Source organism: Chlorocebus sabaeus, chromosome 8 (genome assembly GCF_047675955.1).
Source record: "Chlorocebus sabaeus isolate Y175 chromosome 8, mChlSab1.0.hap1, whole genome shotgun sequence".
NCBI lineage: Eukaryota > Metazoa > Chordata > Mammalia > Primates > Cercopithecidae > Chlorocebus > Chlorocebus sabaeus.
Window position 1 is genome coordinate 64,274,672 of NC_132911.1, and position 25,183 is coordinate 64,299,854.

The following is a 25,183-nucleotide window of genomic DNA, read 5'->3' on the forward strand; positions in this document are numbered from 1 at the left end:
AGACCAACATACTTTCTGTTTTCTACTTAGTGACAGACCCCTGATTTTCCCTGAGCACAGTGTCCCCCTTCTTCCATAATCTAAAACTACATTTACCAGCCCACCTTACAGCTAGGTACAGTTAAGAGCTGGGTGGGACTTCTGGAAGGTTACTTCAAATGGGTAATCAGCTGGAAGGAGCTCCTTTTTGACCTTCTAATTCCATTTCTTTTCCAGGTTGGACCACTTGAGGCCCAGCCAAGTGGTCCAGCCACCTTGGACCCTAGTTGACCAGGAATATGGAGGCACACATTATGCTGCACATTAGAAAAACTGGACCCTGGTCCTTGATGACAGTAGGATTGCCTGGCCAGCTCTCAAATGCTGCCTATGAGTCTTTTATATGAGGGAGAAGTCAGCTCAGCTTGAATCTTCATTCTGCCCCTATTATTTAGGATTTTCTGTTTTGTGTCCCTGAACATAATCCTAACTAAAACAGACAAATTGGATTTAATCAGTAAAAATTAAAGCTGAAAATGAGAAACAGTCCAAAACTATAAAATAATCATATATATTAATATGATGAAAGTTAAGAGCCATAAAGATGAAGAAAATAATACAAATTTTAGTGTATGGAAACAGTTGAATGTAAAATAAAATGTTAAACAAACTAAGACAAACAAAATTTAACAACTAAAGGCAGTAGTCTAAGACAAATGCACTGAGTAGACATTATTGAAACTAACCCAGATAGCCAACAGGTATCACATTTTTCCTGCAAAGATTCTTTTAAAAGGATCTCTGTTACTTGAGGTTCACACACACATAACCTTCAAAGCAAAGTTATATAATTTCATGCAACTTGCAAGTAAACATGGTTATATTCACTCTTCAGAGGGAAGATATCCCATTGTCTATGAAACAAGGGGATGTGATCAGAAATAGAATTGCTCCAACCAAGAACATATGAGTACAAAAAAATTATATCTCTAACCAACAGCAGTGGGCTGAGGATACGAGAAAAATTCCAGGTACACACTTGAAATTAATCTCACATTTTTTTCCATGGATGCTAATGTTAATAGCTATAATTTTGTAATACAAGAAATAATACCTGTAAGAAACTCAAATTTTTATTGGCTTTTTATTTGGAAGCAAAATAATACATTTGACAAAGGTCCCAGAATAGCGTGTTTTTTAAAGCCTGAGTTTGTTTTAAAGTTCGGGGCTTAAGAAAATTTTAAGTAAGTAAAATTCAGCCTTTGAGTGACTTTTCTTTCCATTTTGTAGTTTGTAGGTTTTCGGCAAAATTGCCTTTTCATGAGGGCAAGAAATTGATGGATCCTAACCTGAACTTGAGCTGGGAGGGCTCAGAGCTGCCTGATGAACTTATCTGAAGGTTCAGGCTCCCCACCCAATAGATTTGGCTTCCTCCCCAACCCTCCACGGGATATGATGGGCAACATTTCCAAAAATCCAGAATCTTTTTAAAATGTCATTTCTTTCTCTAAGTATCTCGGGGATATAATACAAAGAAATATACATCAGTAAATTTCACTTAGTAGCCTATTTCAAATCAAGATGATCATTTGTAGAAAAAATGTACAATAATTGCAGTATAATTACTCTCCTGTTTAAGATTATCAAAACAATTTTCCCAGCAGTTCATTATTAAATGTGTGTAGCTACATCAGGAGTTGAAAAAACAATTCCGAACATAAGATTTATTGACCATCTTCCAGACTCTTTTAATTCAACCTTTAACTTACATGATATTAATGACACTGAAGGCTTGTTTTGTTCTTAAGAGGAAAAATAAAGACATAAAATTAAAAACACCAGTTTTTGATACAGCTACCAGAAGCCTTCATCCAGTGCCTGCAGCTCCAGTTCTTGCTGGTTTTGGCTACTGCCCCTTCTTCCACACGTACCCCTCCACCCTGCCTCACCCAGGCCAGATGGCCTCAGGTGCCAGTGTGCATTGTACCCCACTGAATTAGGCCATCATAATATGGAGTGACAGCCCCCTTCCACTGATACATCTGGACAGAGAGGCAGAGTACCCAACCAGGTGGTCTGTGTGTGTGACGGGGGTAGGATTAAAGGACAGGGTAAAGGGACATCAAAAACACAGACAAGTAGCAGCTAGAAGTTAAACGGTCACTAGAAACTGTGAATTGGAAGTCAAAGTAGTATAATCCCCAAGATAAATGGGATGAGAAATGAAACTACTCCAAATGAAATACTCAAGATCCAACAAACGTATTTCCTTGTCAGAATATAGATTGACATGTGTCGGTGCAGTGCACAAGCGGTGAACATGGGCATGTCCAGTTTTAGGCAGTGATCTGTTCTTTGTAAGTACCTTCTCTAAATAACAGAAGTTCTATCTCTTAGTGTAAAAAAAAAAAAAGTGTGTCTGTTTAAGTATTAATCACTTAAGATAAAAATCTTTGTAAAAACATATTACACTTTGTTATCATTTTCAACAAAGGGTGTTGAAATACAAGCCCTTCTCTTCTGAGGATGTAGGGCAATAGATAATACAATTGGACCTCTGTCTATAATAGTAAAGCAACTGAGCCCCCACTCATGTTTGCACCTGATGTGCCCCATGCTCAAGCCCATCCTGCCTTGCCTCTTCTATCCCCCTGACTCCATCCATTCTGCCCCGTGGCTACCTGGACTCACGGCTGCTAGCTACACCATCATCCTGTGCCTGAATCCACATCCTTGGCTCTGATAGTGATTCTGGCCTAATATATGAGAAACACCAATGTGATTTTGACAGATTTGTCTCATTGTTGCTGAGCATTCGCTCTTACCTCTGAGATCACTACTGTGTTCAAGACATAGTTCAGGAAATTCCTAAAGCTCCAGATGAGTCTGTCTATAAACTGTGGTAGTCCCAGTTTGCAAAGCCACCAATAATTGGGCTTCAAGAGAAGAAAAATAGCATGTTGTCAAAAAATAGTTTTCCAGTGGACTAAACAGACTCCTAAAAATTCCATCCTTAGGGACACTCATCTAAGCTAACCCATTTTCTTGGATTAGGTAATTCGATCAGGGGACCACCCACTGTCAGAGAACCAGGCTCTGAAGGACAGCTGAGTTTTGGTGGGAGGGCCAATAGTGTCCTGGAAGAGAAAGGGCAGATTGAGGGAGAACATTGGAACATGAACTTTAGGGGGCCAGGGCAGGGCAAGGCTGGCAAGCACTAGAATCAATAGGAGGGTGACTCCTTCCAGTGGCTGTACACCTGTGCAGGGTCAGCCCTAGCCAGGAGGAGCAGGCACAGGGAGGGGACATCAAAGAGGAAGCCAGACCACTCCTCACACAGAAGCTCTGACATACACACAGAGAGATTGTGTGTGTGTAAACACAAAGATATCGAAAATGGGTTAAAAAATGATGGGGATGCTTAAGCCTGTGCCTGTGTTACCCCTGATGGACCAGCGGCAGGTGCGGTAAGAACTGAAGAACTGAAACATCACTATCTAATAGTTCACTTTAGAAGGAATTATTGCTTAATTTCAGCTACAGTTTATTATTTTAAAAAATCCAATTCACTCACGGTATATAAAGTCGTATATTGGGCCTTGTAAACAGCTAGACTGGTGAATGTTGAGGGAGTGCTGGCAGCAAGAACTTACCTTCAATATTTTGATTAGTTCCACTTGGCTTGTGCAAAATTGCACACATTAAATAGAGCAATGCCTTCACAGTGACTTAGCAATTATTCTGCCATTATATTGGTCCCCCAAACCTGCAGAATTTACCAAATAAATGTTTTAAAGAGCTCATCATTAAATCCTAACAATTTTATTCCCAATGAATGCTATGAGTTCAGTGCCATGCATATACCTCACATGGCTAGAATCCACAAGCAATATAATTGTTCTTAGGCTCTGAGAGTAGAGGTTTTCCCCTGAAGATCATACTAATTCAAGCAGGCATGAAACAAAATAATTTCTAACTAAAAAGTGGGAATTTATATGTTCAAAAATAAGCCCAGATATGAGAACAAGCCTGTTGGAAGTGGAATAAAATTAAAATTTGAAAATTGCAGTCAGACATCAGAAACAAGCTCAAAAGATCTATTGTACATAATGCTGACAGTGGTTAATAAAAATATATTTTAAACCTGAAAATTGCTAAGAGCATAGATTTTACGTGTTCTCACCACAAAATATAAGTATTTGAGGTAATGCATATGTTAATTAGCTTGATGTAGCCAATCCACAATGTATACGTATATCAAAACCTCATCTTTTACATAGTAAACATATATAATTTTGCCAATTAAAATTAAAATATATAAATATAAAGAAATATAAGAAAGTGAAAAAAATGAAGACCTCATAGATGCAGACAAATGGAATAAAGATAATATTAGGGAAGTGAGGGAAAGTATCACTATAAACGTCTGCACACAGTTTATCATTTTCTGGTTTCTCAATGATGAGCATACAAACTACCTGAGTGTCTTAGTCACTACTGCTGTGTAACAAACCTTCCCAAAGCTTAGTGCCTTAAAACCATGTGGACAATTTAACTGGATTCTCTGTGACCTGGGTGAATCTTTGGCTACATTTGATGTAGCCTGCTGTCACCCATGGGCTACAAGGCCCGAGAAGACTGAGGTCCCCTCCATGTGGCATCTTTCCCTTCACAGCTTCTTCAAGTGGACTCTCTCTTCAGAAAGATTGTCTGGGCTTTTTTACAGCATGGCAGCTGGGTTCCTGAAGAACAAAAGCAGAACTTTCCAAACCCTTAAAGGGCTAAGTCTGGAGCTGCACAGCTTCACATCTGTCACGTGGTATTGGCCAAAGAAAGTAACAAGGGCACTCCAAATTCAAGGGAAGGGGAAAACAGATTCCACCTTTGATTGGAGGAATAGCATGAGAGCATCATGAGGGGAGAAGTTGATGGTCCTCCTTGAAAACTACCTAACACATTGGGTAACATTTAGCAGTGTCTCATTTTCCCATTGGTAGGAATCGCTCACTATTTCATGACTTACAGTCACAAGTAAAATGTACTGCCAATAGCTTTGTTCTTACCAAAGAATGGAGTGGCTGAGCACATGAAAAATAGCATATCACCTAAATGTATACAAATCAATACCCATAGTGCCTTTATCACTGTATTATTACTATGGTCTTTGGATAAACAAAAATACATGTTTTTAAATGCACAAGTGATTGCTTGAAGAGAATAATTACATTAATTAGGGTAATCTATAATTATGTCAAAAATTCTCAAATAGTAGAGGAAATCCCATTCCAGAAATATGAAAGCAATATACTAAAGTAGATAGATTCTGCAAGCAGCAGGTTCCCGAATAACATCGTTTCATTCAATGTGCTTTCATTACAATTTTGATGGGGAAAAAAAATACAACTCCTGTCCAGAGGTACTGCCTGAATGCAGTTTGCATGTCCTCTGCACTTCTGCGTGGATTTTTCTCTGGGTCCTCCCATTTCCTCTCACATCCCAAAATTGTGCCCATTAGGTTTATTGGTGCGTCTGCATGGTCCCAGTGTAAGTGCACATGGGTGCCCATTAGGTTCATTGGTGTGTCTGCATGGTCCTGGTGTGAGTACATATGGCTGTGTGTTGAGTGCATCCTGTGATGGAACAGCTTCCTGTCCATGGCTGGTTCTGCCTTGTGCCCTGAGCTGCCAGGATCGGCCCCAGCTACCTGACACCCTGAACTGGAATAAGCAGTTCAACAGAACTGGAAAATGAATTAATACAATTTATTATAAAATAAAAATCTTAAAGTCTATGATAATCATACAGATGCATAATAATAAACAATGCAAGAAGAAAGTGCTCAGTGAGCCTACCATGTTTGTGATGAATTGGTTTTGAACTGTGTGGTGGGAGGAGGTGCTCCTGAAAATTTTCTCCTCGAAAACATTTATTCCTTTTTAAATTTTTTAATTGAAAAAAATAATTGTACATATTTAAGGGGTATATAGTGACGTTTCAATACATATAATGTATAGTGATTAAGCCAGAGTAATTAGCATATCCATCATGTCAAACATTTATCGTTTTTTGTGTTGAGAATGTTCAATATCCTCCTCTTGTTTTACTCCTTGATTTAACCCCACCACCACTATGACCACCAAAATTCACTGATTTACCAAAAATTGAGTAAGTCATTATCTTATTTGTTTTTATTAATCTTTCTTAAATGTATATATAATACACAGTTGTTTCAAAAGTTAATGTTAGAAGCGTTTTGAGTATTGATTTATATGTTTGGTGATGGTTTTGTTACTAGGAATACGCCATAGGAACTTAATTCTTGTTTATATCAACTAGTCTATGGTAGAATTGATTTCATTATACTGATTCCGTTTAGAGTCACAGTTTCCAAGAACCTATGGATGATATTTAATAAGGATTTATGGCACTGGCACCTAAATTCAGCATGTGCACGATTGAGCTCATCTTTGTGTCATCCCGTGTTTCCTAGCTCTGGAAAGAGACTGGTGTCTCAGTCAACAAGGTGAAAAATGTGAGGCCATTCCTTTTAACAATCTGTTGAATGTTCGTCATGATCCAGCCAAATTCACCTGGTTTCCAGTTCAGTGGATTCTACCCTACAAATGTATTTGGTGTTCATTCTTTCCCTATGATTGTTTCGCTTTCTGTCTAGCTCAGGTCCTCAATCCTGGTCTATTCTTCCCAATAATGCCAGCTACCTTCCCTGTCTCTGGCCTTGTTCCATCAATCCATAATTCATATTTCTGCCAGCACATACTAAATTCAACACATACTATGTGACTTCTTTTTTAAAAACCATGCCTTCAAAGGAACTTCCAGATTAGAATGCAGATGAATTAACAAATTCAAAGAAATGCCTCATCCAGATCAGATCTCTTTTGATATCCAAGAAAGCATACAAGTGAAAGTTGACAATCCAATGAGCTTACATCAGAGTCAAGGAAGGGTTGCCGAATGTCAATGGGAGGAGATGAAAAAATGACATTAATAGCTGATGCACATTCTACCTCCTAAGTCAAAATGATGAGACAGGGAAAGGAGAGAGATACCAATTCTTGGTACCAACTCCAGATATGGGGACAAGAAAGCTGCACTAAACTAGAAATAATAAGTACAAAAACAAGAGGGTGGAGAAAGGAAAAGAGTTAAGTCTAGCGAAGAGGCATATTAAGCAAACAAAAACAAAAGACTTCCCTTTTGTTTTCTATTATCTTTCTCTGTGCCAAATTTTTATGCTGCACCAAGCACATGATATGTGGAACCAGAGTGTGGAGTCGTGGGATGCATATATATTACTTGGGATGGCACCCAAGATCAGCGGGGCAAGGCTGGGGCAGGGAAGGCCTGCCATGGGGTGCTGAAGACTCTCTGCTTGATTTTGTAGGCACTGCAAATCATCCTGAGAAAGACAAATGAATTGAAGCAGAGGACTTGACATGGAGTGGAAGGGAGTCATGTTAGAAATATTCATAAGGAGAATCCACAAAACTGAGCATGTGCCTGTAGGAACAGGTGAATTGCTACAAGCATTCATTATCATCACAGCCACAATGGCAGCTAACAGTAAGTATTGTCTGTGCCACCCCATTTCAAAGATGAAGAAACAGAGGCACGGGGAGATTAAATAACTAGTTTCTCTTTAGACAGCGTAAAAGGCAGAGCCAGGATTTGAATCCAGATGGTGCAGATTCTGCTTTCTTAAGCACCTCATAACTCTACATGTATTTACATGGTTTTGATCTTGGCATGTTCTCCAGCTACACTGAATTACTGACATTGTTTTCCATTCACATCAGGTGTTGTCATGCTCCATGTGCTTTGGCTGTGGTCTTCTTCTGCTGGAATCCCCTCACTGCCCAGACAATCTCATCCATCTTGCAGGTCAGCTGCACAGTCCGCTTCTCAGAAACCTTCCAAGTGCTAAGCAGCGGTTTCCTGCTTTCTCTACACATTGCTGTTACAGCAATTACTAAACTGTTGCAACTATTTTGGAGAAAGGAGCTTCTGCTGTTTTATGATGAAATATTTTTGCATTTTGAAAAGTAAAGGAAAAGTAACAACAAGCCAGGAAGCTCACGAATATAGTTGAGACCTCCTGAGTACATCTCCCTGACCCCCCGTCCTACGATGATGTTTCCTTTTACCATATGTGTCCTTACACTTTGGTCTTCATACTCACTTATAAAATAATCAGACAAGTTTACATGTTTGCGCCTTCATATAACCAGTATACTATATGGACACTTTTGCATCTTAATCCTTTTGTTTTGTTTTGTTTTGTTGGGGTTTTTTTTTTTTTTTTTTTTTTGGTTTTTTTGTTTGTTTGTTTGTTTTGAGATGGAGTTTCACTCTTGTTGCCCAGACTGGAGTGCAATGGTGTGATTTTGGCTCACTGCAACCTCTGCCTCCTGGGTTCAAGAGATTCTCCTGTCCCAGTCTCCCAAGTAGCTGGGATTACAGGCACATGCCAGCATGCCCAGTTAATTTTTGTATTTTTTTTTTTTTTTTTTTAGTAGGATGGAGTTTCATCATATTGGTCAGGCTGGTCTCAAACTCCTGACCTCAGGTGATCCACCCACCTCGGCCTCCCAAAGTGCTGGGATTACACATGTGAGCCACCGTGCCTGACCGCATCTTGCTCCTTTTTAATCTGCATTTTGTTTTGACATTTAATCCATGATGTAGTTCTGCTTCACTCACTTTAATTACTGTTCCACTGTATTACTATGCATAATGTATTTTCTCTTCTACTGATGGATATTTTGGGTGGATCTAGTATTTCATTCTTCCAAAGAATGTTGAAATGACATCGTTTTATGTTTGGGTCTGCTTGTGTGAGTGTCCCTGGATTGCATACCAAATCTCAGAGCATTATCAGATCTTGTTTAATGTGCACTAGCAGTACACTTAGCAGTATATGAGACTCCCCATTGCTTCACATACTTGTCAGTTCTTTAGACTGTAGAACTGATTTTTTTCAAAGTGATGAATATGAAATTGTATTTCAAGGTTACTTTTATTTTCATTTCTATAAAAATTATTAAGGTTGAGCAACTTTTCACTGGTTTGTTGGCCAGTTGCACTTCCTATTCTGTGATAACCTGTTTTTTATCCTTTGCCAACTATTTAATATAGTTGTTTGATTTTTGCTTACTGATTTGAAAGAGGCCTTTATATTTCCTGGGTAGTAATCCATGAATTTATATATTCTGTCAATATCTTCTGGCAGTCTTTGACTTTTTTTCCTGATATGGTCTTCATGGACATAATTTTTTAAATGTTTATATGGTAAGTTTTATTAATATTTTCACTCATAATTTTTATAAATTTTATTTCTAACTTGTTTTAAAAAGACTCTCCAACTTCATCTGTAAAACTATTGTCCTATATAATTAGTATTTACCTATGACACATAATACTGTTTCTTTTTTTCACCACTGATTTTTGAGAGTGTTCATTACATCAAGCTTTATAATTATGCTTTTTTTTTTTAGACGTAGTCTCACCCTGTTACCCAGGCTGGAGTGGGAGTTCAGTGGCATGATCTCGGCTCACTGCAACCTCCACCTCCCAGGTTCAAGCGATTCTCCTGCCTCCCTAGTAACTACAGGTGCATGCCACCACACCTGGCTAATTTTTGTATTTTTAGTAGAGACGGGGTTTCACCATGTTGGCCAGGCTGGTCTTGAACTCCTAACCTCAGGTGATCTGCCCGCCTTGGCTTCCCAAAGTGCTGGGATTACAGGCGTAAGCCACTGCACTCGGCCTATAATTATGCTGCTCAAAGATCATATTATTACCCATCAGGTATTTATTTATTTAAATTTTAGTTTATTGATACATAATATTTTACATGTTTATGAAGTACATGTGAGTATGTGTTACATGCATAGAATGTGTGATGACCATCTTGAGTGTTTATCATTTCTATGTGTTGTGAACATTTCAAGTTCTTTCTCCTAGCTACTTTTACATATACAATACATTGTTGCCAACTAGTAAAACTTCTCCTTAAGTGTTATTTAACAAATATTTATATTTTGTTAACTATGTACCAGATATTGTTCTAAACACGTAACAAATGTTAACTCCTTGAGTCCTCATTCGAGTGAGAAAAACCTAGAATGGGAGAAGTTAATTGACTTATCCTACATAACACAGCTAGTAAGTGGCAGAAACAGGATTCAAACCCAGTCTAGCATCAGAATCCATGCTCTTAACCATCACGATATTTATGACGGTCTACTACACAGGCTTGGTTTTGCTCAAGTCTGTCAAGTTATTTGTTCAATGTTCCTTTCTTCTTGTTCCAGTTTTCTTCTTCCTGAATAATGTCTTCTAGTAATACTTTCTGCAAGAGTCTGAAAGTAATAAACTCTCCCTCTCTCTTCTCTCTCTCTCTCTCTACCTCATGTTTGTTCATCTGAAGATCTCTTCATTGTCTTTACCTCATATTCATCTTTTGATGAAAGTTTACCTGAGTGTACAATTTAATTTGGCCATTAGTTTCTCTCAGTGCTTTAGCAATATTCCATTCTCTACAGGTTTCCTTTATCACTGCTCAGAAGTCACATATCAGTTTGTGCTGTTCCTTTGTCTTTGCTTTTAAAAATATTGTCTTTGTCTTTGATGTTATACTATGCGTGGATTCAGTTTTACTTATCTTGTTTAGGACTCATTAGGTTTCCTGAATGTGAAAATCCCCATGTTGTTCAGAAATTTACAAAAAATTCATGCCTTAAATACTAATTCTCTCCAATCTCTCTGGAACCTCTGCTAGATATATTTTAAACTTTTTATCCACCTTATCATGTCTCTATATACTCTAGGGAAACTTAATTTAGGAGAAGGCTTAGAAATTTCTTACAAAACTAAACAAATCCCTTGACCCAGCACTTCTACTCCTGCATATTTACCCAGAAAAAAATGAAAGTCTATATCCACAAAAAGACTTGTACAAGAATATTCATAGCAGCCAAAATCTGGAAACAACCCAATATCCATTAATAAGAGAGTAGATAAATGAATCTTGGTATTTTAATATAAAATAGATGAATCTCAAAACTATGCTGAGTGAAAGTAATCTACATGAAGGAGTACAAACCTAAAGATTCCATTTTTATGAATGTTTAGAATAAGCAGAATTTATCTACAAGGAAAAAACAGTGGTTGCTAGGAGTAGAGTCAGAAGGTATTACTGGCTAGAAGGGGTATGAAGTCATAGAAATGTTCTGTATCTTGATAGGGGTTTGAGTTACACAGGTGTTATGCATTTGTCAAACATATTAAATGATGCACTTAAAATGTATTAATTCCAGTGTATGTAATTTTTACTTTAAAAATCATAAGCAAATATTTTATTTATAAGATATTTAATGTTATTTATGAAAATGGGTATAGTTAATGTAACCTTTTGACAATACAATTAACAAATGTAGTTAATAATATGTATGAATGTAGTTAATAATAATATGTTGAACTGTTTAGGCATGAAAAGTACTGATATCTGCAACTCAATTTAAAAACATCAAGAAGGCCGGGTGCGGTGGCTCATGCCTGTAATCCCAGCACTTTGGGAGGCCGAGACAGGCGGATCACGAGGTCAGGAGATCGAGACCATCCTGGCTAACATGGTGAAACCCCGTCTCTACTAAAAATACAAAAAAATTAGCCGGGCGCGGTGGCAGGCGCCTATAGTCCCAGCTACAGGGGAGGCTGAGGCAGAAGAACGGCGTGAACCCGGGAGGCGGAGCTTGCAGTGAGTGGAGATCGTGCCACTGCACTCCAGCCCCGGCCACAGAGAGAGACTCCGTCGCAAAAAAAAAAAAAAAAAAAAAAAATCAAGAAATAAGATAAATTGATATACAAATTTGTCCATCATTTTAAGATGTTTTTAACCTAATGTAACAAAATGTTATCAATAGTATAGTTTTAGGTATTCTGCATAAAATTCTTATAACTTTCTCTACACTTGAAAATTCTTATAATAAAATGTTGGGGAAACTTGCTTGTCTTGTTCCTTTCTCATGTTTTGACTTTATCTTTTATACCTTCAATTATTTTTAAAATGCTATCAAAACTTTTATCTGAGTTCCCCAGGACTGAATTTGATTGTTTACTGTGACTGATGACACTCACTCATGGTGTATTGCTTGCTGGTAGAATTGTAATTGTATGTGTAAACTCACATTTAGGTAGTCCTAGGCTGAGGATAATTTCTGCAAGACAGATTTTCCTTTATTTCAGCTTCATATCCCAAGGTTATTTTAGCGTGGAATATTTTTAAGTGCTTTTTAAAAGTCCTTCTCAGCACAAGAGCTTTAAGATCAAACAGATAGTTTAAGTCCTATCCAAATCTTAGTTATAATAGGCTAATTTATTTCCTTCTTACCTCCTCTCCATGATCAGGCCAACAGCTCAGTTTTCATCAGCCTGGTGTGGTAGCCAATCATTTTTCAGGCCTGTTTTTTGTTTGTTTGTTTAGACAGAGTCTTGCTCTGTCACCCAAGCTGGAGTGCAGTGGCGCGACCTCCGCTCACCGCAACCATCGCTTCCCAGGTTCAAGCAATTCTCCTGCCTCAGCCTCCTGAGTATCTGGGACTACAGGCATGCACCACCACACCCTGCTAATTTTTGTATTTTTAGTAGAGACGGGATTTCACTATGTTGGCAAGGCTGGTCTCTAACTCCTGACCTCGGGCAATCCACCAGCCTCAGGCTCCCAGTGTTGGGATTACAGGCAGGAGCCACCATGCCAGGCCAGGTCTAGCCTATAGCTGAGAAATAAAATATCCAAGGATTCCCAACCTTATGTTGGCATTTCATCCCAATACCCTACCTCCTTTAGGCCCAATGCCCCATCTCCTATCTATTAATGGTCCTATAACCAAAGTCCTGGTTACTAAGAGAGAGAACATCCTGCTAGAGCAGCAAATAGTTTTCCACTTAGATTTCCCTTTATTTTGATTTCTACAGATTTGGTTTAATTTTCTATAAATTCAGGATTTCTAGGTGTTTTGTAGCAGGAGGATTTTTATGCTTTAATCTTTCATATTGCCATAAATTGAAGTCACCCATTGTTTGTCTACATATTGGTCTGTCGGCCATTACTAACATGTGATCTAACTTATGTCTCAACAGCTTACATAACACTTAATACATGACATATAATCAATAAAAACTTAATGAATTAGTGATTTTGATTATAAATTGCAAATAGATTTAGAAAATGCAAATTAAATATTACTACTAATAACTAATCTTTATATTCAGGATATCATCTAATTTTCACAATAATATTGTGAGTTAGGTAATAGTCTAATTTATAGACTAAACGTTTAGGCTTAATGGGGTTAAATAAATTTCCCAAGGTCATATATCTAGCACACAGCAGATTTTACTTTCAAATAAAGGGCTCTTCGATTCTTGAGTCTACACTACCATATAAATTATTAAAATGTACTAAAAAATACAGAGACTGAATAAATGCATAATTAAGATATAAATTAATACAATTATGAAGATAATCTGTAAAAGGCTTCTAGCCTATGGAAAATGGTATTTTCAAACTCTCTAATAACAAATAACTCCCTCAAGATATAATTGTACCTTTTAGAAGGGCAAAAGTTAACTGAGCAAAATTATTTTTAACAAATACTATAGACTTGGAGAAAATGTGTATTATATAAAGAGTTCAAAGGCCTGAGGTACTCATGTGACTAGAAAAGAGGAATAGAGTAGAATAAGTAAAATCTTGTACCTAATAATCACCCAAGGAAACAAGATGAGGGGAACGGTAGACACAAAACATTCATTTAAAAGTTGTGTATGGTACTAAATGTAAAAATAAAAAGACCCTAAATATTCAACAACAGAGTAATAAGGAAACTGTTATATTTGTCCAATAATTATGATGCTTGTGTAACAAGAAGATACATTAAAAATAAAAAGGCATTGGAAAAGTCTTATTTGAGTTCAAAAAAAGCAACATAAAAATCCACAGAATGTTTACAATCTGCAATGTCATATAGGACTGAAAAAAGGTACACCCCAGAATCAGTAATAATTGGAGGGTTTATTAAGGAGAATTTGAATAATAATTTTGGACAACAATTTTCTATTTAAATTCATAGAATGAAACTTTAACCATTATTAAAAGAATTTTTTTGAAATATGCATGTATTTATGCATTTATACTGTCCTCAGTGGCCCTAATTTCTAGTAAATTTAAGATTGGCCACAATATGTTAGAAACCTCCTTTTCCAACCTTAATATCAACTATTTGCCATCTTGAATTCTCTGCTATGGACAAACAGGCTTCCTGACGTTTCCTAAATCAAACTCTGGCCTTTGCTCTCTCTCCTTGCTCAGGCTGTCCTCCATTCAAAGAGTCTCTCCTGGCTTCATTTGATCTTCACCCGTCAAAAGCCTACATGTTGTTTAAGATCCAGCTCAAAGGTCACCATCCTTACAAGGCATTTTTTCATTCCCTCACCTGATCATGATCACCTGAGTTTTACTTACTTTTAGCCTTGGAAGAACCATTTGTGCTACAGAGATAGCGAGGCCTAGGTAAAGCTGACCTTAAACAAACGGCATTCTTCAAAATCAAGAGCTTTTTTGTTGGATTAGATACATGATTTTTTGTTTTCATTTTTGTTTTGCATCAATTCAATATAAATTTCCACCTTCATCATGATTGTCCCTAGTCAACATTTTTTTATTTTAGAGATAAATGTATTGCATAATTGTTGTCACCCTTCATTTACAATTTACTTTTTCAATCGATTTCTGGTGTTTATAGTGGCCACATCCACTACTCCTACAGTTCCGTTTCAGAGGCCATCGGAGCTCTACCTCTATTATTTACCTCCCATATCCACATCAAGCCTCCTTCCCTTGATCTTCGTGAAATGCATCCACAATGGGACATTGATCTCACTATTCTGTGAGGATCTGGTTGTTTGTCTGCATCTTTCTCTAAATCTGGGATCTGAAAATTTTCTTATTGGATAATGAATCCCCATCACATACACACATGATAAATATTTGTTTAAAGAAAAAACAAATGCATGAGAGTGGCATGATGAAAACAGCTGAGTCTGGATTAAAGCAATTGGTCATCTGTTTGGTCCAATTCCCAGCAACCCAGGTTTGCAAAAGTGTGTGTTGCAAGAGCTGCTCTTGCTGTGAAATGATGCCATGAATGTATTACATGTTACTTACTTTAGAATCCTGTTTACTTAAAACATAATCTGACAATGTCCATTCCAATACATGGTTTTAATGACATGACCCCCTAACTACACTTTCTGACCTGAAAATTCCTGTTCTCATATATTGTATGGTTTTACAAACTGCATCTGTTTGAAATAAACACAAAGCAAGAAACTGTTTATGCAGAAAAACCGAGTGCTCTGCATTCTCCAGTTCCTCAAGGAAAATGTTTACGTGGTTTACCTTGGGAAGCCAAAGGTCTTTTGCAGCATTTACGCACCTGAGGGAAGCTCTGAGGGATGGCAGAGTTAGCCTTCTGGTGGGTGAAGGTGCCATGTGTCTTGTCTATTTTATCTCCTTCACCCACCGCCCACCTCCTCCACCCCACTCCACCCCACTCCACCCTCATTCTCCTTTTTTATTCTTTTATCCTCTCTCATATGATTGAGTACAGGGCTATGTGTTAGCATTTAGCATATAGTGACTTACACATAGAAGATACTCTACATGCATCAAACAGCATTTCAAATAAACAAACCTGGGTATAGAATCACTAGCAAATGCCAAGTCTTAGCAAAGCAGAACTCTTAAAATTAGGGATATACTGAGATGATGAGTAAAATGACTGCAGGGACATGTTTTTTAATTTAAATGTATTATTGTATATTTGTCTGAAACAGCTGACAGAACTTTTTTTAAAGTACACAATTCTAAATAAACACATTGGTCAAAAACCTTGATCAATCTCTCTCTCTCTCTCTCCCCGCTCCCCTCCCCCACCACACCCCATACATTTACTGAATTGAAAAGGATTCCACAAAGAAGATACTAATGAGTAGCAAAGACCCAGGAAAACCGCCGTCTAAACGTTGGTCAGAATAAAAGCGTCTATTTTCCTAATAGAGCTCCACCACAGGAGGGTGAAGGCTTCTTTTAACTGTTGGGGCAAATCCAATTCACCCAACACAATCAATCCATCAGCCTAATCTACATTCAAAATTTTCAAAAACAGTAGTTTTCCATTTCGCGGGCATCTAAAACTCTGCAGTGTACTTTGTGCAATGAAATAAAACATACTTTTAATATTTGGCCGAGACTTAAATTCTCAAGAGCCAAGATTTCAGAGCAAATATTTCCACATTAATTGAAAATTTTATTGTCAAACATATTTCATGGTTTATTCATGCAGAGTAGTGCTACTTGTCTTCTACCACTCATTCCAATGATTTCACGGAGAAGCCAGAGGCTATTTTCAAAATTGGGGTGACATTTAAAATCAGGGCGACATTGTTTTTCTCAAATGCAAAAATAATGATTTCTTTCTTTATGCTGAATATCTTCTTCACTGGGTAATTTTGTTGATAATAATATCTTTCCTGCTTAGCTCACAGGACAGTTGTGAAGACTACAAAGAGATAGCATGTGCATCCACCATATAAAAAAGAATTTTATAAATATTGTAGATTATTATTATTGTTATTCATCCAAAGTAAGACTCAAGCATCAAAGACTCATAGAACCCAATTGAGGAAATTCATTTAAAAGTGTACAGAAAGGAGAGAGAGAAAGAGAGATGGCCCTTGATTAAGGCATGGTTCTGAGGCAATGGTGTCTGTGTTCAGTTTTGGCTTTACTCATTACTACCTCTTTAATCTTGCACAAGTTACTTAATTCATCTAAGACCCCAAATTTTTAATCTGTAAAACAGGGGAAATAAGAGTTTTGGTCGTTTGTTTTTTGTTTTTGAGAAGGAGTCTCCCTCTGTCTCCCAGACTGGAGAGCAGCTGTGCGATCCTGGCTCAATGCAACCTCCGCCTCCCAGGTTCAAGTGATTCTCCTGCCTCAGCCTCCTGAGTAGCTGGGACTATAGAAGCCCACCACCACACCCAACTAATTTTTGTATTTTTAGTGGAGACGGGGGTTTTGCCATGTTGTCCTGGCTGGTGAAATAAGAGTATTTTTATCAGGTTGGTATATTAGATAAATTATGGGAAGTTGGTTGCTACATAGTACATGCTCACCTGTCAGCTATTAATATTTCACTGAAATACAAGTACCAGCACTTTGGGAGGCCAAGGCGGGTGGACTGCTTGAGTTCATGAGTTTGAGACCAACCTGGGCAAAACCCCATCTCTTCAGAGATGATGGTAAAACCCTACCTCCACAGAAAAAGGAAAAAAGTGTAAAGTATTTACCACAAAAGGAAGAGCTATATCTGCTTCATGCATTCATTTACTCTTTCTTTAGACAAATAACTATTGACAGCCCCTGTTCTAGGCACTGAGTATACAATCTCTGCTCACAGACAATGAATAAGTAAGTAATTTCCAGAAGTGGCAAGTACTGTAAAGAGGCTAATATAGATTAATCACACGGAGCTATAGGAGTGCAGAGTTGGAAACAGTTACTCTAGACAGGGTGGTCAAAGAAGGCCATCCACAAGGATGACATTTGACCTAACACCTGAAGGCTGCGGTGTCAGGGCACATGCACCAGCTATGCAAAGATCTAAAGGAAGAACGTTTCAGGCAGAGGAAACAACATTTGCAATGTGTCTGGGACAAAAACTGGCTTGTTGTATTCAGAAGACAGAAGAGTCCCCAGTGTGTCTCAAGCATGGTAAATGAGAGGAGGAGTTATATGAGATGAAGGTGGGAAAAACAGACAGGGGCCATATCATATGAGGCATGGCAGGTCATAATGAAAAGCTAGATTGTGTTCAAAATGCATTATTACTTTGAATCCCTTATCTTGCATAATCTGAAAAATATTAAATGTTCAGTAAATATCTTTTGAATAACTTGATATATAAACATAGTATTTTTAAGTAATTACGTGAAGAGGGCATTTAGGATACTTGGAGATTTTGAGACTCCCAAGAGATGCCTTCTCTCAGGGAAAAATCAGAAATCAGCCTAGCATTCCACTCTTAAAACACTGGTCTCTAACTAATTTGGCATTGGCTCCTAGAAGTAACATCTCTCCTTCATTCATCGCATTCAGTCAAAACAGCTAGTATGACCATGCGTCATTGGGCAAAAGTGAGACTGCTTTTACTCTGGAGTCAAGTTTGTCACACTGGGAATTATAGTACAGATAGTGCATATCTGTGATGATGTAAATGCTCTGTTCATGTTGTCCAAATGGTAGGTACCAGCCACATGAGGCTACTGAGCACCTAACATGTGGCTATTGTGACTGAGAAACTGAGTTTTTTATTTTGTGTATTTTCAAATTTATTTTAATTAATTATAATTTTAAGGGCCCTACAAGTACTATACTGGGCAGTGCAGGTTGTATTTTTCTTTGCCTTTACCATTAACCTTCTTAAAGTAGCTCATCAGCCTCCTGCATCTCATGCCTGCTGGTTGTTCCTCGCTCGCTCCCAGCATGTGCTGTGGCCCATTGACTGAGCTTCTTCCAACCACAGTCATGGATAGGGTTGCTGTCTGAGGCAGTTATATGCACCCTGCTCCTTGGCCCTAACTCGGCCCCAGCTCAAGGCTATCTCTCGCATCTGTGGTGAGATGAGGAGGAGGAACTTGTGAGGCCACACAGACACATGAGGCACGCCCATCTCTGCAGTTCATTGAATAACCCCAAATTGATGGGTCAGAAAAATCTTCCTCATTTGCAACGGGCAGCTTCAAACATCTTAAACGAACTGCACTGGTGGTACATTTTGCCAGGTGAAGAGGACACATCTGTTTCGGATCAAAGCAAGATGAGAGATTCTCCAGCATTAGCCTAAACTTAGTTTCTCCAAAATTCAGGGGATTCTTATATACTTTTCAATTAGTTAAAGTTTCCAAATCTGTCATATTCTCACTACTGATAATAATGCTACTAGATGATTATTTTTCCTTAAATGAAACAGCTGTTTGAATTTAATTGCAAATAAAACATTTCACTTTTAAATATAGCACTCCATTGTTTCTTCAGTGTGAAGGCAGGAAGAGAATATAGGTTTCTTGCTTTTATACTCAAGTTTGCCTCTATCCAAGAAATGAATGTTTTATGCTGGCAAACATGATTTCCAGACTTCAACATTTATTAAATGTTATTTAGTTTCCCTGGACATCAAACACATTAAAAACACATTCTGATGAGTCTCATGTAAATAAATCAGAGGCATGCAGATGCACTGTCTACAAGGGGGAAAAATCTAGAAGAAATGTGCTTGAGGAAAAATTTATTAGAGATCACTTTAAAATTAAACTATTCAAAAAGCATTTTTTAAAGTTTACCTGTTGTAGGATCTAAAATAGGCACTCAAATAACAAATTCCATGGTTCCCCTATATCACACATAGTAATCTCCAGGCCCCTCACTGTGATTAAGTTCTTTTTGATATGTACGGAATCTCAGTGGCTGAGTCAATGACAAAACCTTCCAGGATTTCTATGGAAGATGTGATTACTTTCTTCAACAACACTAGGGCCATTCTCCTCCAGTTAACTTCCATGGCAGTATCTCACAGCACCGATGGCATTAACAGTATGTATCTATTTTAATTAATCTATTTTCTAGCAGAATAAGAAGTAAATACTGGTTCTCTAACCTAAGAAAAGCGGAGCTCTTTGCGAGTGTTCTGTTCTCCAGAGTGGTATTTTTCAAATTTAGATATCTAGGACCCAGGAATACATGTTAAGCAGCCCTACTTTTAAAACCTGAAATTCAAAATGCTCCAAAATCCAAAATTTTTGGAGCACCAATGTGTGGCTGCAAGTAGAAAATGCCACACCTGATTACCTAAGCATAATGAGTCATAGTCAAATAAAGTCAAAACTTTGTTCATGCACAAAATATGTCAAATAATTGTATAAAATTGTCTTTACACTATGGACTTAAGGTATATATGAAACAAATAAAGTTCATGTCTAGACTTAGGTCCCATTCCCAAGATACTTCATCATGTATATGGAAATATTCCAAAATCTTTTGTAAAAATCCAAAATCTAAAACACTTCCAGTCCCCAGCATTTTAGATAATGAATATTCAACCTACGTAAGTCTTTAGACTTCCAGAGAAGCAAAGATATCAATGTGAAAAGTTTGTTGGTGTCTCAAAAGTAAACAGAATCACAGACAGCAAAAGTACATGGCAAAACTCAATCAAAAATATCACCTGAGAGATCCAGAGAATCCTAATAGTACAGTTTTTGCTGATGATACTATTTTTAAGTATTTTTAAGAGCAAACACAAAATCAGACATTTTCTTAGAGGAGTATCAGAACTTGGAGAAGAAAATCACGAACTCCACTTCAAAAAACACTACTCCAGAAGCCAAATGTTTGGTCAATTACATGATTTGGTGAAATGGTTTTACTTTAGCTGTGTCTCTAGAATACAAACTCATCACTACATCATCCTCCTCCGTTATCACAAAGACTATTAAATAAATAGCAATAATTTTTGTCTAGATAAATCAGCAAGTCAAAGAGGGAATTTCTTTCTTTCTTTCTTCCTTTCTTTTTCTGAGATGGAGACTCCCCCAGGCTGGAGTGCGATCTCGACTCACTGCAAGCTCCGCCTCCCGGGTTCACACAATTCTCCTGCCCCAGCCTCCTGACTAGCTGGAACTACAGGCACCCGCCACCACGCCGGCTAAGTTTTTGTATTTTCTTTTTTTAGTAGAGATGGGATTTCACCGTATTAGCCACGATGTTCTCGATCTCCTGACCTCATGAGCCACCCACTTCAGCCTCCCAAAGTGCTAGGATTACAGGCGTGAGCCACAAACGCTGAGGGAATTAATTTCTAACTATAGTTAGCAATAAATCCATTCACCACTTTGCAATACATCAATAATATAATTATCTTTTGGTTCTTGGCACTGAACATAGATGTGCTCACTGAGCTTTTCCAACCTATGATTATGTCCATGGTGTTCAGCTGTTGGTCATTTAACAGAATGCAGTGTTATTCTATTAGATGTTTTCAGTTTGTCAGAAATTTGGGGTCTATATGATTTGATCTTACTCTCCACAATTTATCGTTATTGAGATTAATACACTGACCCCAAGGACAACTAGAAAGCTGTTGACAGAATGAATTGGCTCAGATATTTGTGTAAATTTGCTTTTTAGCCAATTCTTCAACATAAGACAATGAATCCATTTAATAAATATGTGTTGCATGTTTATTACATGCAAGACAATAGACATTCAAGGGATATGAATATATATGACACAGCACATACTCACAAGAAACTTACTAATTGATCATGAATGGATAGAATTTTAAGCTAAGAGTTGGACAAAATACTTTCAGAACATTTTCCAGAAGCCTCTTGGTAAATGTTTGACCTTTGGGACAAGTAACTATGTAATAATAAAGTTAGTGCTTAATAAGATCTTTCCAGAGAAAAAAATTTATTGTATGAAACACAGTCTCCAGAAAGTTGCCCTTCATGTGGAATAATTTTCGCTTTGCTCAGTCCTGCTGTGTCAACCTCATATTAAGACAGTTCAAAAGCAGCTAGCGCTGTACTTCATTTGGGGCAATTACTATCAGCTTTATGCTATTGAATAATGTTGTGCCATAATGACATAGATACTGTAAAACTATTAATATTGCATACTGTAGTCATGTAGAAGCTATTTTATTCAGAAATATCTATTAGCCAAGACTTGTGCACATGTAAAATACAATGGAAACTGAGGTTTATAATCATGTCCTGAAGACACCTGGAGATCTCAAAATGCCTTTTACAAAATAATACCTAAAGTATAGACAATTAAAGTCAATCCATCAGCAAAGATGTATTAGTCTTTAATGTTATAGCTAGAGACAACACAAAAATGTGTTAAGACGTGGCTTTTGCTCTCAAGAAGCTTATAGCCATACAGAGACTTAAAATCCACCCAATCTTTAATAAATACAGCTTTAATAAATACACTATACAATATTGAAAAAGGGAACATTTGTCCCCACCCCAATGTACTTTTCTACACCTCCTATCCTCAAATGAAGATAATTTGTTATTAGCCAAAACATGGGGCCTTTACTGGGCTTTATCAGCTGGAGGGGCCAGGACACAAGCTGTGTGGTCATCTTTCATTTCCTGCCTCCATGTGGTAAGCAGATTTCTCAGATACAGTTTTGTGAACTTGAAGGAAAAGCTTCAAGCCTGACCCACACTCTCCTGCACAGGTATTACCAAACAGGACTGCATCGGAGAAGACAGGATAATTACCAGCTATTAATACGTTGGTGTTTTACTAAGAATTGCTATATGTAAATCTCTTTGTATGAAGCCATGATGGAAAGAGGAATGAGCAATAAGCTCACCAAAATCCCACCTTGAGCCTCTAACATAATATTTGACCAGAAAGTAAATCTAAGTTTATATTTATTTGCGTTATTATAAAATTACTATGTGAATTTCTCTTTGACTTTAGGTGGAAATGTATGTGATTTCCACATGTTACGTTTGTTAACAATATTTGTATGTGCCTTTCCTTAATCTATCTATCTCAAGAGGAAATGCCAGAAAATGACAATAGTATTGCATGACACAACATGAATGAATTCTTACATAATGAAGGTTCTCACCTAACCCTACCTCACTCCTTCTATCTCTTAACTACGGGCACTTGGAAGGCAAACTGTAATTTTGGTACTTAATTCAGTGGCTGCCATTACCAGGGCGCAAAATCACTTTTTGAGTGAATGATGAATAAATTTCCAACCAGGGTTTGAAGAAAATTAGCTAAAATGCTACCCAGCATCCATGCCTGAGTAATTTAACAATCCTTTAGAATTTATTGATAAACTAAGAAGTAGTCACTGAGGTGTTTGATTTGTGAATGCATCTGTGGAATGTCTTTTCATCAATATAGGTAAGATGATTTTACTGGATTGCAAGGTATTTCTGACATAGGATACCACTTGTGATATAGGTGGCCTTAACGCACATTCCAACTGGCACTTCTGTCTCTCTACTTATATTTATATAAGTATATATGATATTATTTAATATTATGTTAAATATTAATGTTTAATGTTATAGTTCATAACAAATATTTTTTATTTAATTATATTATTATTTACTATTAACTTAAATATTATTTAAATTAATATAATTAAATTATTATTAAGGTAATTTCAAGGAGTGACAAGTACTGTAATATCCATATTATAATTCTTTGTGAGTCTTGGAAAAGCAGCCATTTTGGTTATTAGGGTTTTTTTTTATTATTATTATACTCTAAGTTCTAGGGTACATGTGCACAATGTGCAGGTTTGATACACAGGTAAACATGTACCATGTTGGTTTGCTGCCTCCATCAACTCATCATTTACATTAGGTATTTCTCCTAATGCTATCCCTCCCCCAGCCCCCAACACCAAGGAGGCCCTGGTGTGTGATATTCCCTGCCCTGTGTTCAAGTGATCTCATTGTTCAATTCCCACCTATGAGTGAGAACATGCAGTGTTTGGTTTTCTGTCCTTGTGATAGTTTGCTGAGAATGATGGTTTCCAGCTTCATCCATGTCCCTGCAAAGGACATGAACTCACCCTTTTTTATGGCTGCATAGTATTCCATGGTGTATATGTGCCACATTTTCTTAACTCAGTCTATCATTGATGGACATTTGGGTTGGTTCCAAGTCTTTGCTATTGTGAATAGTGCCACTATAAACATACATTTGCATATGTCTTTATAGTAGCATGATTTATAATCCTTTGGGTATATGCCCAGTAATGGGATGGTTGGGTCATATGGTACATCTAGTTCTAGATCCTTGAGGAATCGCCACACTGTTTTTCATAATGGTTGAACTAATTTACACTCCCACCAACAGTGTAAAAGCATTCCTATTTCTCCACATCCTCTCCAGTATCTGTTGTTTCCTGACTTTTTAATGATCATCATCCTAACTGACGTGAGATGGTATCTCATTGTGTTTTTGATTTGCATTCCTCTGATGATGAGTGATGAGCATTTTTTTCATGTGTCTGTTGGCTGCATAGATGTCTTGTTTAGAGAAGTGTCTGTTCACATACTTTGCCCACTTTTTGATGGGGTTGTTTATTTTTTTCTTGTAAATTTGTTTGAGTTCTTTGTAGATTCTGGATATTATACCTTTGTCAGATGGGTAAATTGCAAAAATTTTCTCCCATTCTATAGGTCGCCTGTTCACTCTGATGGTAGTGTCTTTTGTCATGAGAAGTTCTTTAGTTTAATTAGATCCCATTTGTCTATTTTGGCTTTTGTTGCCATTGCTTTCGGTGTTTTAGTCATTAAGTCCTTGCCCATGCCTATGTCCTGAATGATATTGCCTAGGTTTTCTTCTAGGGTTTTTATGGTTTCAGTCTCTAATTTTTAGTTTCACTCTCTAACATTTAAGTCTCTAATCCATCTTGAATTAATTTTCGTATGAGCTGTAAAGAAGGTATCCAGTTTCAGCTTTCTACATATGGCTAGCCAGTTTTCCCAGCACCATTTATTAAATAGGGAATCCTTTCCCCATTTCTTGTTTTTCTCAGGTTTGTCAAAGATCAGATGGCTGTAGATGTGTGGTGTTATTTCTGAGGCCTCTGTTCTGTTCCATTGGTCTATATATCTGTTTTGGTACCAGTATGCTGTTGTGGTTACTGTGACCTTGTAGTGTAGTTTGAAGTCAGTTAGCCTGATGCCTCCAGCTTTGTTCTTTTTGCTTAGGATTGTCTTGGCAATGCGGCCTCTTTTTCAGTTCCATATGAACTTTAAAGTACATTTTTCCAATTCTGTGAAGAAAGTCATTGGTAGCTTGATGGGGATGGCATTGAATCTATAAATTACTTTGGCAGTATGACCATTTTCATGATATTGATTCTTCCTATCCATAAGCATGGAATATTCTCCCATTTGTTTGTGTCCTCTTTTATTCCGTTGAGCAGTGGTTTGTTGTTCTCCTTGAAGAGGTCCTTGACATCCCTTGTAAGTTGAATTCCTAGGTATTTTACTCACTTTGTAA